This window comes from Bubalus kerabau, chromosome 12, assembly GCF_029407905.1.
Source record: "Bubalus kerabau isolate K-KA32 ecotype Philippines breed swamp buffalo chromosome 12, PCC_UOA_SB_1v2, whole genome shotgun sequence".
Lineage (NCBI taxonomy): Eukaryota > Metazoa > Chordata > Mammalia > Artiodactyla > Bovidae > Bubalus > Bubalus kerabau.
The window spans coordinates 59661765-59680837 of record NC_073635.1 but is presented as its reverse complement, the minus strand read 5'-3'; positions in this window follow the sequence as shown (position 1 = coordinate 59680837).

Genomic DNA, 19073 nt, shown 5'->3' with positions numbered 1-19073 from the left:
GGTATGATTTCCTTATGATGAACTTGTTTGTTTTCTGGCTTATTCAGTCATTGCTGCTGCTTCATTCATGTTCAACTCTGTGCGACCGCATAGACGGCAGCCCATCAGGCTCCCCTGTCCCTGGGATTCTCCAGGCAAGAACACTGGAGTGGGTTGCCATTTCCTTCTCCAGTGCATGAAAGTGAAAAGTGAAAGGGAAGGTGCTCAGTCATGTCCGACTCTTTGAGACTCCATGGACTGTAGCCTACCAGGCTCCTCTATCCATGGGATTTTCCAGGCAAGAGTACTAGAGTAGGTTGCCATTGCCTTCTCCATATTCAGTCATTAGGTAACTTTTAAATGATGCATGCTCCAACGGGCTAAACAGCCATAAATTTAAATTCTTCTTTTACTTCATTATTGCTGCTGCTAAGTCGCTTCAGTCGTGTCAGACTCTGTGCGACCCCATGGACTGCAGCCCACCAGGCTCCTCCATCCATGGGATTTTCCAGGCAAGAGTACTGGAGTGGGGAGCCATTGCCTTCTCCGACTTCATTATTAGAAAAGGAAATTCCTATCTCCACCAAAAACAATACTGCAGGATCTCTTGTTAGAGCCAGCTTTTTTTTTTTTAATTATTCTTAACATTGATGAAAGTGCCTTCATAGAAATAAAACCTAGAAGAAAATTATAGAACATTTGGAAACCATCTCCCTTCAGTCTTTTTTTTTCAATTTTATTTTATTTAACTTTACAATATTGTATCGGTTTTGCCATATATCAAAATGAATCTGCCACAGGTATACATGTGTTCCCCATCCTGAACCCTCCTCCCTCCTCCCTCCCCATACCCTCCCTCTGGGTCGTCCCAGTGCACCAGCCCCAAGCATCCAGTATCGTGCATCGAACCTGGGCTGGTGACTCGTTTCATATATGATATTATACATATTTCAATGCCATTCTCCCAAATCATCCCATCCTCTCCCTCTCCCACAGAGTCCAAAAGACTGTTCTATACATCAGTGTCTCTTTGCTGTCTCATATACAGGGTTATTGTTGCCATCTTTCTAAATTCCATATATATGCGTTAGTATACTGTATTGGTGTTTTTCTTTCTGGCTTACTTCACTCTGTATAATAGGTTCCAGTTTCATCTACCTCATTAGAACTGATTCAAATGTATTCTTTTTAATGGCTGAGTAATACTCCATTGTGTATATGTACCACAGCTTTCTTATCCATTCATCTGCTGATGGACATCTAGGTTGCTTCCATGTCCTGGCTATTGTCTTAAGAGCAAGAAGCTTTACTTTTCTTTTGCTTAAGTCTATCTATTTATTTTAATACTAAAATTTTGATTTCCTGGGGATATGCCATTACAGGTGAGCTGTGCCCTGTTGTTAGATACTGGACCTCATTTTCAGAACTGAAATTCTTAACCCATTGAGATGGTTCTATTTTCTTCTCTCCTCAAACCTCTTCATTCTGTGCTTTACAAGATGCCCAGGATATGGGGAAATCCTAAGTGATTCGGTCAGAGAAGAGAAGAAGTGCTAGACAATGTCTTCACCCATGAAACTGAACAGGCAGTGATTCAGAATAGAAACAGTTCAGGTACCATATTGGCCTCTCAAGGGAAAATATGTGCTGTCTTAAGGAAAGAATGGGATCCTTATATCCATGCAGATCTCTCTAGGCTCTTTAAAATTAATAAAAAAAGATCTGAGAAAAAACAAAGACATTTTAATTAGGCAACTTGTCTAATATAACTAAATTGGGCTCTGAGGACATATTGGATTGGAAATGGGATCTGTTCTTTTGGTTTAATTTGAGCACTTTTGGCTACTGACTTAAACATAGACTATAAACTCTGATAATAATTCTCTTATTTTTCATCTGTTGTGTGCTGTGTAGATGTATGATTTCCACTGTCTTCAATGTTTCTGTGGAAAAAAAAAATAATTCTCTGCATAGCTGCTCTACGATTAGATATTCTAACAAACAGTCATCAAGCAAAAAGACAGGAAAACACGACACTTAGAAAGGTCAAAAGACAACTCCTGGAACTCGATACAACATTGAGACACCTCAAATAGTAGTGAAGAGTGGGATCAGTTATGTTCACAGGTATGAATGGTCCACCTTCAGCTCAGGTTTTAGACTGGAAGCTGGGGGTTGCGGGTGGTACACTGTCAGCAGAAACAATCAAACACTCAACTTCTTGCCTGGGTGCTGCTTAGTTGCTTCATCGTGTCTGACTCTTTGTGATACTATGGGCTGTAGCTCACCAGGCAAATCTGTCCATGGAGAGTCTCCAGGTGAGAATACTGGAGTGGGTTGCCATGCTCACCTCCAGGGGATCTTCCTGACCCAGAGATCAAACTTGCCATTGTGTGCGTCTCCTGCTTTCCAGGTGGATTCTTTACCCACTGAGCCTCATGGGAAGCTCCAACTTCTTGCCTGCTCTAGTGTAATTTTGCTGTTTGGTTGCCTTCACTAACATGGTTTTGCAATCTAGTGTATTGTTTAATGGGCTTTCCTGATAGCTCAGTTGGTAAAGAATCCACCTGCAATGCAAAAGACCCTGGTTCAATTCCTGGGTTGGGAAGATCCCCTGGAGAAGGGATAGGCTACCCACTCCAGTATTGTTTAACATGACTTTGCTCATCTCTGGAAGAATAAAAGTTGCAAATAACCTTATTGTTAATTTCAGGAACATTCTGAAGACATTATTAAAAATCATGACACTTCCTATCTTTTTCAATATATTACATAAAATAGCTCTTTACTCCATAAGCTTGTTTCAAAACCCTCATCTCAAAAGCTTTGTCTTACTGAGTACCAATCCTAAACTATTACATCATGGGTTTCACTGTACAATTAAAATATCTTAATCAGTTCTTAAGATATACAGAGTTCCATGGCATTGCATTCATAGTTTTTTAAGGTCTGTTTCATGCTCACCTCACGAGCCTCATACCTCATGGTCCACATACTCCTACCTTTCAAATTACCTTCAAGCAGAATCAATACTGGTTCTCAATTTCATTTTCAACAATTCACCACTTCTTTTCCAAGAAATTTCTTTCTGCTCTTTGTTGATATTACCTCTTTTATGGCACTTTCTCTGAAGCCTTAGGATTCCAATCATATACATATGCTAATATGTCTATTAAACTGCTTTTAAAGTTTTGTTTATATGTGTTTCATACTATTTTTATGTTATGACTTACGGGTTAGTACTCTACTAGAAGTTTTGGCAACTGTGCCTGACAGAATTAAGACTGAAAACAATACTACCCACAAGTCAGTTATAATGTAACAAAATCTCTACAATATAACAATGTCTCAGAGTGTCTATAAAAGAATCCAGTTACTGCACTATTTAATGTTCACCCTTCAATACCAGGTTGTTTTTTAGAGAGGAATGTTTATTGCCTTGAATAAACTCTCTTATGTTCTCATGAGGCCAAGTTTCTTGCATGTTCCAGAAAATACTTTCTTTGACTTTCATTTAGTTTTATGCTTCATCTCTTACCTCTGACACAAAACAAGTTGTACCTTGCTCTGCAAACAGTGTAGCATTCAGCCTGACAGATGTGGCCATAAAAATAGGTGTATATAGTTTAAAATCAAAGTACATGTTATACATCTATCAAAATGTGGCACATAGCTGGAGAGGGTTTAGGAAACATCATTGTGCTGTGCCATGCTTTGTCATACTGGTCAAAGACCATTGTTTAAGACAGAGTTTCTTGAATACTGGTATATAGATTTTTATATTCCCAGGGCTTAGTACAGTAGTTGAAATAGCAGCAGATTAAATTGAATCAAAATCACAATGTCTAACCTATCTTTTCTATTTTCATCTATTTATACATCAATAAATAGAGTTCCTTTTCTCTCAACTGTGATTTATTTTTTTTTAAAGAAGCAAGAGAATATGTTGCTACAACAAGTGACAGGAGGCTTCTGAAGAACTGCCTTGGGCACCTTAATTAATGTGCTCAGTAGTTTTGAATCACTGAGATTTAATTGGGGATGCAAAGAGAGTCCAGGGAAATGCATTTTTTTTTTAACAAATGATTAAAACCATGTAGGTCTTATTATTAATATCTGATTTTGCTCTTAGTTGTGAAGTTGATAAATTCTCTGAATGTTTAGGAGAATTTTATCCATCTTGTCCACAAAGTTAACTTTCTTATCATTCAACTTCAAAACAGGTTCACTGTCTGTTACATACAAGTCATTAAGTGGGGGCTAAAGAACTGAATTTTAAATTTTATTTAATTTTAAGTAACAATTTTACATACTCTCGTGGGGTTTGTCACTGTTGGACAATGCAAGTCTGGATAATAAGCAATCCCTACTATATAGAATTTACTTACATTCCTTTCAATTTAGAGCTACATTTTTCTATTTATTCTTCACTTGTTATTTTTCTTGTCTTTCTTGACTTTTTTGATCTTGTTATTCTCATAACTTTTTCTTATTGCTTTTTTCTTGTTGTTTTCGCTTATTCGTTCTCATATATTTCTCTCTTCATTTTGCTTTTGGTTGAATGTTATTGTAATTTTGATTTTTCTCTGCTTCCCTTGAAGGCAATTTATCCTCCATCAAACTTTTTTCAACATTTTAGTAAGAAGAATCTTTCCAAAATTAAGTATTTAGTATACAAGCAAATGAATAATTATATTTTAGCAATCCTTTTTATCTTTAGTGTATTGGACAAGGACTTACTCATAGACAAAAATAAATGTTGTTGAACACTGGATAGTCTCTTTATGATATAGAAAGTACTCTAATTCATGATAAGCTTGGCAATAGAATGTAATATGTATTAATTCCAGTCCATTACCCTTTTAGAATTTTCTTGTTTTCTTATACTTGTAGAAAAAGTAAAAAGAGATCAGCATACCATGAAGCCTCTACTTCCTTGCTCATAAAAGTGGGTGCAAAAAAATATGTTCCTAAAGCATTCCAATTATAACTTTCAGAAGAATTGAAACCTTGACTAAAGTAAGTAGAGGTTTGAAAATTCTTCTGACAATATCCATCAAACTAATTTAATCAATCATGAATATAACTGAATTTTTGCTTTTAAAAATGGATGGACATAATTCACTTAAACTAAGATTTTATCACTTCAAAAACATGTATGGAACACCTGATATATATTTCATGTATTTCACAATTTATTTATATATCAATAAGTGGATTAAACAATATCATACAGGATGTGTTTGTGTTTTAATATTCCCCATACCACCTACTTATTCTCATTTTATGTCTATTTTGGCTTTTATTATTTCCCTTTTAAAAAGAATTCTAATAGGAATGTAGAAAATGAGGTCTTGTCTAAATGTCTCATCAGTAGGAACTAAGGCATTTCTATGTAATTTGATTTGCTTCTAATCAGACAATCATTCTTTCCCCAAAATCCACAAAGACTAAACAGACTCCCTAAAAACTAATGAAACTAATACCATCTTACTGTAGAAGCCTATTTAGAACTGCTTTCATTACCAGAAACTCAATTGTCCCAGGAAGTTTACAATCATTTAGGCTTTATATGTAAAGCATGGAAAGATGACCCAATTCTCCACCTGTCATTATCATTCAGACACTTCTACTCTTCTCAACGGAACATCTTCCATCATCATTATCATTTTATATATTCCCAGTCTCTGCTGTGTGCTTCCCCATCCCTTTCAGGCTTTAGAAGAAACTCCAATCTCTCCTGAGAATACTTCCTCCCTGTATCCCTAAGCTCACTAGGTATTTTGCACATCCTGCTTTTTTTTTTTTTTTTTTTTTCTTTTCTTTTTAAGCCATCAGCATTGCACAGGAGCTATCTGAGACATACTTTACTTGTTTTTCATTCTTACTTCCAAGCCATTTCCCTTCTTTCCTTCAAATACCACAGCCCTTTTGAGGTGCATGGCATCACATTTACACACAAAATTTTGCAATTGTAAACATTTACAAAACTTGCATTAAGTTCTCATTCATCATAAATGTTTTCACCAGGGTCATCGTCTTTATCCTTACATTACTTCAGTATCTCCTCATTGCATAGAGTCTTTTCAATTGGCTGCTCATCTCCTTTCCATCATTTTCAACATCTTGTACTCATCCGCCTTACCTAGATAAATAACATTATCAATAACTGAACAATCTCCACAGTCTTCATGCTACTCATTCCTGACTTCTACTACCTATCTTCCCAAGCTGCTGCTGAATCTATTACCACCTTCTAAAAATTTCTTTAGTCTCATAGAGACAACCAAAACTTTGACCACATCACCTATCATTTGACTATCTATTACCCTCAACTCATGTCCTAAAAACATTTCTATACATTTCTCCTACTCCTAACAGAAATACTGAAAGTCAGGGTTCTAACATAAACAGAGCCAGTAGGATATATGCATATGAATATACATGCAGGTATGCATATGAATATATACACACATATACATAGAAAATGGAGAGGGCAATGGCATCCCACTCCAGTACTCTTGCCTGGAAAATCCCATTGGACGGAGGAGCCTGGAAGGCTGCAGTCCATGGGGTCGCTGAGGGTTGGACACGACTGAGAGACTTTACTTTCACTTTTCACTTTCCTGCATTGGGAAAGGAAATGACAACCCACTCCAGTGTTCTTGCCTGGAGAATCCCAGAGGTGGGGGAGCCTGGTGGGCTGCTGTCTAAAGGTCGCACAGAGTCGGACACGACTGAAGTGACTGAGCAGTATACATAGAAAAACAATGTAAAAAAGAAGGAAAAGAGTAAAACTAAGGATTCAATAAAGCTTTCACACTTATTAATTTTTTTCCAAAATCTATATTTAATATATGTGCTCACTTTCATAGTAATATGAAAATTAGGACTTTCTAGGCTTCACCTATCCAACATGACATATATACCAAATATATCCCCAACATGCTGATTTGAGTTTAGTTTAACTTTATATTTAAGATAACTGACAAAGCTTTGTAAGAGAACCCCTTGAATCATCACAGTTATTCATTGTTTTCTAAAATGGATAATTGATTCCATTTTTAGTAAGTTACCATTGATGGGGTAATTTTCTTTTCAGATATTGGTGTAGTATAATGAGTAGTTTTATCCTAGTAAAGTACAAAAAAAAGAATTTCAAATCTCTAGCTTCTCTCATCTCTAAAATTTCTCAGAAATGCACACTTTAGTGTTCAAGATGAAAAATGTGAATCTATCACAATATTTCACATAGTCTGATTAAAGTCTCATTTTTCCTCTCAAACTACTCTCTTTTGGTGACAACACTGTCTAAAAATTCAAAAGTATGAACTCTGGTCTTACCTAAAATGGGGATGTCTTCCATGCCAGCCACATTCCCGATTGAGAACTAGAGATGAATAATTAAAATTTAACTACAGAAGGTCTTCCATATTTCAAAGTCTACTTCCCTCCAAGATGCTAAACACCCTTGATCAAAGGACTCAATATTTTCATAATTATATAATATACCCATGTAGGTGGAGCCAGATTAGTAGAAATAAATAATTGTTTTATTTGTATTTTCAAACTCACTTATAAATAAAATAAGAGCTAGCATGATTTGATAGTAATTTGGATAAGATTTTATATTTTTAATCTTACTGAATCGTCATTAATTTTTAATAGAGCAGTGAAATTAATGTAATAATTATAGTAAAAAAAAAACGTAGGTTACCAAAGGTTAACTCATTCTAAACCACAGAGTTAGTATTGAAATAAAAGATTTCCAAACATAAATACAAACTTATATTTTTAATATATTTATATATCTATAATAAAAATCATATTAATTTATATACTTCAATAAAAATAAAAGGATATTAAATAGGTTATTTTAAATAAGTATTAAAATTGGCACAAAATAGAATATTTGTAATATTAGGCTTGGTCTTTACAGAAGTATTCTAATAGGTGGACATTCAAATATCAGTAAAGTGTTAAGGAAGCATAGTTACATTATTCTTTTATTGACGGTTATGCTACATAGTTGACTAAACTTTTTAAAAAAGGAAAAACAAGCATATATATAAATATATATTATATATATATACACACATATAAAAACATCTCTAAAATTTAAATTGGATATCTGTAGGAATTCTTATATTTTAATATTTTGTTAAATATACATTAGGAAAATATTTATTTTCTCAATTTAAGATCATATAAACAAGGAAATATATCTGATTTGAAATTTGTATGCCTCTCTGATTGCAATGAGGAAAGAAAATATCTAGAAGGTAAGTCAAATGACTTGGATCAAACTTACTTAATATTGAATATTTCATTACACAAAGAATTATTCACTTTGTCCCTATTACAGAAATAATTATCTGTTTGAAAATGATGAGTATGTCAAAGAGCATAAAAATTTTAATTTCAACTATAACCAGTGTGCTGTGTGTTAGCCCTCAGGACTTATTTATCTACTACTTGAAAGTTGGTACCTTTAAACAACATCTTCCCAATTCCTCCATCTCCAGGCCTCAGTAACCGTTCTACTTTCTGTTTCTAGAGAGTTCAGCTTTTTTAGATTCTACATGTAAAATATAATAAAGTATCTTTTTATTTTTTTGTCTTCCTGGCTTATCTCATTTAGTATAATTCCCTCAAGGTGCATCCATGTCATCATATATGCCAGGATTTTCTTCTTTCTCATAGCTAGATAACATTCCATTGTGTATCTGTATTTGTGTACATGTGTATAAAACATCTTCACAGAAATCAAAAGAATAGTCCTGAATTTGTATAGAATCACAAAAGATCTCAAATAAGCAAAGCAACACTGAGAAAAAAGAATGAAGATGGGGTCATAATATGTCCTCATTTCAAACTATGCTAGAAAGCTATAGTAATTAAAACATTATGGTACTGTAATAAAAAGGGACACATAGTCCAGTGTAAAAGAAGAGAGACCAGAAATAAACCACCACATATAGTCAACTAAAGAGTCAACAAGAGAGTCCAAAATGCAGTAATTGGGTGCAATCTCAAAAACAGAATGATCTCTGTTCATTTCTAAGGCAAACCATTCAATATCACAGTAATCCAAGTCTATCCCCCCAAAAGGAATGCTAAAGAAGCTGAAGTTGAACAGTTCTATGAAGAACTACAAGACTTTCTAGAACTAACACCCCCAAAAGATGTACTTTTCATTATAGGGGACTGGAATGCAAAAGTAGGAAGTCAAGAGATACCTGGATTAACAGGCAAATTTGGCCTTGGAGTACAGAATGAAGCAGGGCAAAGGCTAATAGAGTTTTGCCAAGAGAATGCCCTGGTCATAGCAAATATCCTCTTCTAACAACACAAGAGAAGACTCTACACATGGACATCACCAGATGGTCAATACCGAAATCAGATTGATTATGTTCTTTGCAGCCAATGATGGACAAGCTCTATACAGTGAGCAAAAACAAGACCAGGAGCTGACTATAACTCAGATCATGAACTACTTATTGCAAAATTCAGACTTAAATGGAAGAAAGTAGGGAAAACCACTAGACCATTCAGTTATGACCTAAATCAAAGGCCTTGTGATTATACAGTGGAAGTGACAAATAGATTCCAGGGATTAGATCTGATAGACAGAGTACCTGAAGAACTATGGATGGAAGTGTGTGATATTGTGTGAAAGTGTAGTTTTCTCAGTCATATCCAACTCTTTGTGACTCCCATGGACTGTAGCCTACCAGGTTCCACCATCCATGGGATTTTCCAGGCAAGAATACTGGAGTGGGTTGACATTTCAGGAGGCAGTAAAGAGACCAGCCCCAACAAAAAGAAATGCAAAAAGGGAAAATGGTTTTCTGAGGAGGCCTTAAAATGAGCTGAGAAAAAAAAAAAAAAAAGCAAAAGGCAAAGGAGAAAAGGAAAGATATACTCATTTGAATTCAGAGTTCCAAAGAATAACAAGGAGAAATAAGAAAGACTTCCTCAGTGATCAATGCAAAGAAATAGAGGAAAACGATAGAAAGGGGAAGACTAGAGATCTCTTCAGAAAATAAGTGATATCAAGGGAACATTTCATGCAAAGATGGGCACAATAAAGGACAGAAATGGTATGGATGTAACAGAAACAGAAGATATTAAGAAGAGGTGGCACAGAAGAATTATATATAAAAAAAATCTTCATGACTCAGATAACTACAATGGTGTGATCACTCACCTAGAGACAGAAATCCTCAAGTGGGCCTTAGGAAGCATGACTAGGAACAAAGTTAGTGGAGGTGATGGAATTCCAGTTGAGCTATTTTAAATTCTAAAAGATGATGCTGTGAAAGTACTGCACTCAATATGCCAGAAAATCTGGAAAACTTGGCAGTGGTTTCACTGCTCACAGGACTGGAAAAGGTCAGTTTTCATTCCAATCCAAAAGAAAGGCAATGCCAAAGAATGTTCAAACTACCACACAATTGCATTCATCTCACACACTAGCAAAATTCTCCAAGCCATGCTTCAGTAGTATGTGAACCATTAAATTCCAGGTGTTCAAGCTGGATTTAGAAAAGGCAGAGGAACTGGAGATCAAATTGCCAAAATCTTCTGGATCATCGAAAAAGCAAGAGAGTTCCAGAAAATTATCTACTGCTTTATTGATTATGCCAAAGCCTTTGACTGTGTGGATCACAATAAACTGTGGAAAATTCTTCAAGTGATGGAAATACCAGACCACCTGACCTGCCTCCTGAGAAATCTGTATGCAGGTCAAGAAGCAACAGTTTCTACTGGACATGGAACAACAGACTGGTTCCAAATAGGGAAAGGAGTAAGTCAAGGTTGTATATCATCACCCTACTTATTTAACTTATATTCAGAGTACATTATGCGAAATGCTAGGCTGAATGAAGCACAAACTGGAATCAAGATTAATGGAGAAATATCAATAACCTCAGATACACAGATGATACCACCCTTATGGAGGAAACTGAAGAAGAATTAAAGACTCTTGTTGAAAGTAAAAGAGGATAGTGAAAAAGTTGGTTTAAACTCAACATTCAGAAAACTAAGATCATGGCATCTGGCCCCATCATTTCATGGCAAATAGATGGGGAAACTGGAAATAGTGAGAGACTATTTTTTTGTGGCTCCAAAATCACTGCAGATGGTGACTGCACTCATGAAATTAAAAGCCTCTTGTTCTTTGGAAGAAAAGTTATGACCAACCTAGATACAATATTAAAAAGCAGAGACATTACTTTGCCAACAAAGGTCCATGTAGTCAAAGCTATGGTTTTTCTAGCAGTCATGTATGAATGTGAGAGTTGGCCTATAAAGAAAGCTGAGTGCCAAAGAATTGATGCTTTTGAACTGTGGTGTTGGAGAAGACTCTTGAGAGTCCCTTGGACTTGCAAGGAGATTCAACCAGTGAATCCTAAAGAAAAACAATCCTGAATAATCATTGAAAGAACTGATGCTGAAGCTGAAGCCTCAATACTTTGGCCACCTGATGTGAAGAACTGACTCTTTGGAAAAGACCCTGATGCTGGGAAAAAGTGAAGGTGGGAAGAGAAGGGACGTTAGAGGATTAGATGGTTAGATGTCATCACTGACTCAATGGACATGAGTTTGAGCAAGCCTGGGAGTTGATGATGGACAGGGAAGCCTGGCGTGCTGCATTCCACAGGGTCACAAAGAGGTGGACATGAGTTAAGCAATTGAACTGAGCTGATAGTCAACTAACATTTGCAAGGGAGCCAAGAACAGCATTCAATGGGAAAGTAATAGTCTTGTCAACAAATAGTGTTGAGAAAACTGAATAACAATATGCAGGAAAATGAAATTAGATTTCTACCTTATAAAAAGCCACCAAAAAATTAACCTGAAATTGATTTGAAATCTTAAATGATCTGATCCTTTAAAATTTCTAGGTAAAGATATAGGGAAAAAGTTCCTTGACTTGAGTATTGCCAAGGATTTTTTGGATATCATACCAAAAGCATAGTACCAAAGGCAAAATCAACAAGTGGGACAATATCAAGCTATATATATTATATATTTATGCACATATACCATCTATCCTTTTATTAAAATTTAATTTTTCAACTTTACCTGCTTGCTAAATTTTGTTTGTAAGCAGAGAATTAATATTCAAGGTGTTTTAATGATCACTTGTGGAATTGTGTTGCACATTAAAAAAACTGAGTTTCCTTGCATTATATAATAAATAATTATGAGTACAAAAAGTATATATGAATACTTAGAAGAATAATTTATGAATATTAAAATCCCTGAAGTCATCATAGACCATTACCAACATCTTAGAATACTCTTATATGCCTTTGTGCTTTTGAAAGTCCTTTTCTACCCCAAAGAAACAGTCTCTACTTTTCCTGACCTTTGTGATAATCAATGTTTATCTTACAGATTTTACCACCAATGTATGCATCTCTATTATTTATAGTTCAGTTATGCTAGTCTTTTTCATAGAAATGAAAGTACACTAGATGTTTTTTGTGCCTCATTTCACTCAATACCATGTTTGTGACATCCATCCATATTTTCTTGTGGAATCATGTTTGCTGCAGTATAGACTAATTTGTATGAATTTATCAAAATATATTAACCCATTCAGTCTTAATAAGCCTCTGTTAAAATTTTGCAGCTGTTATAAATAATTCTGTTAGAGCTCTACATGAGTATAGAGGAGATGCATAATATATGAATTTATGTTAAACATATATATCTAATACATACGTGCTCACTCAGTTGTTTCCAACTCTTTGTGACACCAAGGACTGTAGCATTTGTGTATATATGCACTATGTATATACATATGTATAGAATTGCCGAGTCTTTGGGAATGCTAAAATTCCTTTCTTTGAGAATTCATACATCATGATAGTCACCATTTGTAGAGTAACATTCACTGATCTTTTTATAGGTATGATGTTGGGCAACTTTTATCACAGTTAATTTTTAATATATTTATTACCCCAAAGCAACCTCATTTTTATTGTTGTTGTTCAGTCACTCAGTCGTGTCTGACTCTTTGTGACCACATGGACTGCAGCATGCCAGACTTCCCTATCCTTCACCATCTCCCAGAGTTTGCTCAAGCTCATGTCCATTGATCAAGTCGGTGATGCCATCCAACCACCTCATCCTCTGTCATTCCCTTCTCCTCCTGCATTCAACCTTTCCCAGAATCAGGGACTTTTCTAATGAGTTGGCTCTTTGCATCAGATGGCCAGAGTATTAGAGCATCAGCATCAGGCCTTCCACTGAATATTCAGGATTTATTTCCTTTAGGATTGACTGGTTGGATCTCTTTGTAGTCCAAGGGACTCTCAAGAGTCTTCTCCAACACCATAGTTCAAAAGCATCAATTCTTCAGTGCTCAGCTTTCTTTATGGTCCAACTCTCACATCCATACATGTCTACTGGAGAAACACTTTAGCTTATCCCACTCCTAGCTGTAGGGGACTTCTAATCTGTTATCTCTATAGATTTGCCTATTTTGGAAATTTCCTGTAAATAGAATTATGCAGCATGTTTTTATTGAGCATAATATTTTCAAGATGCATCCATTCATATATCAGTAATTCTTCTTATGGCTAAATACTATTTGTGTGGATATACCACATTTTCATTATTTATTTAATAGTTGATGACTATTTGGGTTGTTTCCACATTTGAGCTATTATAAATAATGTTGCTCTGAGCAGTGCTGTACAAGTTTATGTGTGAATATATATTTTCAGTTATATTGGGTGCAAATTCATTTTCATTTGATCCTACTACATGTTTTTTTAGAGTCATTATACTAGTTTCTGTTCTCACCAACTAGGTGAGACTTTCCATTACTACACATGTTCACCAGCACTTAGTGTTCTGAGGCTAAAATTTCACTTAGCTCAGTGACTGTGTAGTAATATTTTATAAATTTGTTTTTTATTTCAGTGATATCTAAAGAAGCTGAGCACTTTCAATTTATATATAGGCTGTCCGGATTTTCTCTTTAGTGAAGTGCATATTCATTTGTTTTGCCAAATTTTTTTACTGTGTGTTTTTGACTTGTCAATTTTTTTAAACCTATTTGGAAACTAATTCTTTGCCCATGATATGTGTTAAAATATTATTTTCCTACTGTGGTTTGTCTTTTTACCCTCCTTTGAGTATTAATGTCATTCATTTAAATTACTTTAGCAAATTATTTTCTGTGGTTATTATTTCTTGTGTTTTATTAGATAAATTCAAGTATACAAAATGAAGGGTTTTTTCCTATATCACCCTTTAAGTTTTTATATATTTTTTTTCTATATTTACACTTATTTTTATGTAGGGTGAAAGTAGTGACCATTTTTTTTCACCAATATTGTATAATGATTCCATTGACATATTCATGTCCCACTGAGTTGTACTGCCCCTTATATCATATATTTACTGCCCTTTTAAGCATAGCTGTTTCAATATTGTAATTCTCTTATACATGTCTGTGTGTTTATACTTGTAGCAACATCACGCTTCCATAATATATCTTGAGACCCTATGGAGCAATTTCTCTCATCTTACAATTCTTTTTTAAGCAATACTTAACTGATTTTTTGACCCTTTGTAGATTTATGAAATTGTTTTGCCAACTAGCAAATTGTTCAGAAAGAATCTTTGAATTTTTATTAAGATTACATTCAATTCACACATTATTTTGGAAAGAATATAAATCGTTGGGGTTCTCCAGTTCATGAATACTTTGTTTCCATATATTTATTCATCTTTAATCATAAAAATGATTTTTCTATTTTTATGGATTGTTTTGAAACTTTATGAAATAAATACCAAGCTACATCTGAAATCTTATGCTCCTAAAATATTAGCTTTTCCAAATATAATATCTGACATATTAACACTGCTTGATTTTAAAATATTGCTGGTGTTTGTGGCTATAATTTTGTATATTTTTCGTATCCAGAAACCTTTTTAGATACTTCTTTGAATTTGAAAGTTATTCTTTACTATTTGATATTCTACCACATACAAATGTATATAACAAATATATATTAATTCAGTGATGAAGTATCCTAAGTTGTTCTTCTGATACTTTATTGCCTAGATTCTGCAATGTTTATTTTTCTTTATGCCACACATAACAATTATATAAAGTTCTTTAGCAAAAATTATTTTAAAATACAAATCATTATATATATATATGTGTGTGTATAAACAGTTACAAATAATTACACTAATTTTTGTTATTTTTCTAACTTGTATTGTATTTTTTAATTATTCTTTGCCTTATGGTACTGGCTAGATACTTTATTGCAAAGATGATTAAAAGCTATAATGATGAACAAAGTGTAGGCTTGCAACTGGCATACCATCATTTCTTTTTTTTTCTGTTGGTTACAAGTCATATGGCCAAATTTGAGATCAAGGTACAAAGAAATAAATTCCTTTTATTTTTTAGTGGGGAGGACTGCTACAGAAAAATTTCAGAAGGAAGGATTATGGCCATTAATGCAGTTTCCAATAGTATTTCTTTTTGCCAAATTTTTAAAGATTACTTTTTTCCATGATTCACCATATAGAGGTTGTGGTTTTATTAGTCCATAGTTTTACTAGATAGGTTATTATTACACACTTATTTCCTAGAAGCAATTCCGGAAGCAAAAGTTTGACATTCAGAATATCCTCAATTGTCAATTCATGAAGGAGAGTTGGCAGAAACAGGATTGAATAGAAGTGAACATCAAACTGCAATGTGACCCAACCTTGGGTGACTCAGGAGAGTCCCCTGCAGAGACATGTCCTATTAAAGTTGTCTCACATAAAGCTCAGTGTCCAAAATGTATTCCCCTACTGTGATCAGTCACTGGATATGGACTTTTCTAGAGAAGCTGTTCCCTTGGGTGAGGCAGCTCGCTGTATTAGAGCAGACTGAAGAGTTAGAATTAAAGGCAACCTGCTGACAGCATTTCCAGTTCTGGGGGCAGTATGTGCTTCCTTAAAAGGGAACAGAGAAAAACATTAAATATCATCAAATTTTTCTTTAACAATAATACATTTCATCAGTTCAGTTTAGTTCAGTTCAGTCGCTCAGTGTGTCTGACTCTGCAACCCCATGAATCACAGCACGCCAGGCCTCCCTGTCCATCACCAACTCCCGGAGTTCACTCAGACTCATGTCCATCGAGTCAGTGAAGCCATCCAGCCATCTCATCCTCTGTCATCCCCTTCTCCTCCTGCCCCCAATCCCTCCCAGCATCAGAGTCTTTTCCAATGAGTCAACTCTTCGCATGAGGTGGCCAAAGTACTGGAGTTTCAGCTTTAGCATCATTCCTTCCAAAGAAATCCCAGGGCTGATCTCCTTCAGAATGGACTGGTTGGATCTCCTTGCAGTCCAAGGGACTCTCAAGAGTCTTCTCCAACACCACAATTCAAAAGCATCAATTCTTCGGCACTCAGCTTTCTTCACAGTCCAACTCTCACATCCATACATGACCACTGGAAAAACCATAGTCTTGACTAGACGGACCTTTGTTGGCAAAGTAATGTCTCTGCTTTTTAATATGCTGTCTAGGTTGGTCATAACTTTTCTTCCAAGGAGTAAATTATTAGAAAATCATAGTTTTTCCACTTTAATCTGTTAATGCAGTGAATTGAATATTTTCTAGAATGAATTGAACTTTGAATTCTTGATACTGAATCAGATTTTTTTCACATTTGTATCTTTGAACTACATTCTGGATAATTTCTTTTCCATCTGCCATTTACCCAATGGTTTTCAATCATGTATTAGCTGCTATTAAGCATATCAAATACATGATTAACTTTGATTGCTATCATTTTTACATATAGGATGAAAGGTTTCTCGGTAGTTTATTTTTTCATCTAAGCATTTTCCTTGCTTGAACTGCTCAATACTTTGAATTCTTTTTAACCTTTGGAAGTAGGAAGCATGTAGCTTTATTACTTTGTCGTTCAATCACTAAGTCGTGTCTGACTCTTTGCAACTCCAAGGACCGCAGCATGCCAGGCTTCCCTGTCCTTCATTATCTCCTAGAGTTTGCTCAGATTCATGCTTATTGAATTGGTGATGATATCTAACCATTTCATCCTCTGCCAACTCTCTTCTCTTTTTGCTTTCAATCTTTCCCAGTATCAGGGTCTATTCCAGTGACTTGACTCTTCACATCAGGTGGCCAAAGTGTTGAAGTTTCAACATCAGTCCTTCCAATGAATATTCAGGGTTGATTTCCTTTAAGATTAACTGTTAATCTCCTTGTAGTCCAGTGAACTCTTAAGCATCACAATTCTTTAGCATTCAGCCTTCTTTATGGTCCAGCTCTCACATCCATATGTTACTACTAGAACAAACATAAATTTACTCTATGGACTTTCATCAGTAAAGTGATGTCTTTGCTTTTAGATATGCTGTCTAGGTTTGTCATAGGTTTCCTTCCAAGGAGCAACCGTCCTTTAATTTCATGTCTGAAGTCACTGTTCACAGTGATTTTGGAGTCCAAGAAAATAAAATCTGTCACTGCTTCCACTTTTCTTTTTTTCTCCTTCTATTTGCCATGAAATGGTGGGACCAGATGCCATGATCTTAGTTTTTGAATGTTGACTTTTAAACCAGCTTTTTCACTCTTATCTATCACCCTCATCTAGAGGCTCTTTAGTTCCTCTTCACTTTCTGCAATTAAGTGGTGTCATTCATTACTGGATCCCTCTTATTCTGTGAATTTACCTCTTTAACCCCTAACTTTATGCAGCAGAAAGCACTTTATTAGGCTTCTTGCTTGGCTGGACCTGTATCTTCACTTCTATCTTCCCACTTCCAGTTCCCTGCACACAATTCTGTCAAATATAAAGTTAAGATTCATTGGTTGGACAAATGCTCACATGAAAAAACAAGTGTAATTTTTCTCCTCAACATTTGGGGTATTATTTTTCTTTGACCTTAGACTGGTGTTTCTTATTAGCTCTTTATTACTCTTTAATTTAAATATATTATCTGCATTTTCAGTTGTCTTTAATGAGAGGATTTGTTTAAGATAGACTTTCCAGCCATATTACTGGAAATAGAGGTCAAATTTATATATTAAAAGTGTGACCTAAGGATGATAAAACACAAATTCTGTGAAAATAAACTAGGAAAAAAAACGCAGCAAGCTCCTGTATTAAACTCCCTGTGACTGGGAATACCAATAAATTAGCATTATATATGAGCTGCTCAGTAGTTTCATCTAGATGCAAGTATGTATACTTAGGGTAAAAGTAATTTCATATCCCGGGTCAAAAAGTTTGAGTTATTGCAATAGATTGAGGAAACAGAGTGAATAATAAAAATCCATTTCCCATGTCTTGAAGGAAGACAACAGTTCTTCTATCTCATTTGAAACTATGGAGGGTAAACTAGTCTGCATTATGGGGTGTAAACTAGCCTGCATTTAAAATATAACAAGTCTATCTACTATTTAGAATACTGCTACTGCTGCTGCTAAGTCGCTTCAGTCATGCCCGACTCTGTGCGACCCCATAGACAGCAGCCCACCAGGCTCCCCCGTCCCTGGGATTCTCCAGGCAAGAACACTGGAGTAGGTTGCCATTTCCTTCTCCAGTGCGTGAAAGTGAAAAGTTAAAGTGAAATCGCTCAGTCGTGTCCGACTCTTAGTGACCCCATGGACTGCAGCCTACCAGGGTCCTCCATCAATGGGATTTTCCAGGCAAGAATACTAGAGTGGGGTGCCATTGCCTTCTCCGACTTTTAGAATAGTTGTAGAGAAATACAATATACCATGGCATTGTCTAATCAAGTAGTAAGGGTTTAGATTTTAAATGTGTAAATCACCTTTGCTGTCTATCTTTTCTTGATTTTTTACCTCTGTCACTAAGTAAACAGAAAGGTTATGAAAAATTTAAACATGCAAATTTACATATTGAAAAAACTCAAAGCAAACTAAAAAGACAAAATAATAACTTTAATTTTTGAGAAAGTTATAAAATAAGTGGGCTCATCAGAATATTTTTGTACTTGGGAAATTTAAGCAAACTATCTCCTGTTTCTGTAATTAAATGACAAATTATTATAGTTGATAAGATTATACACT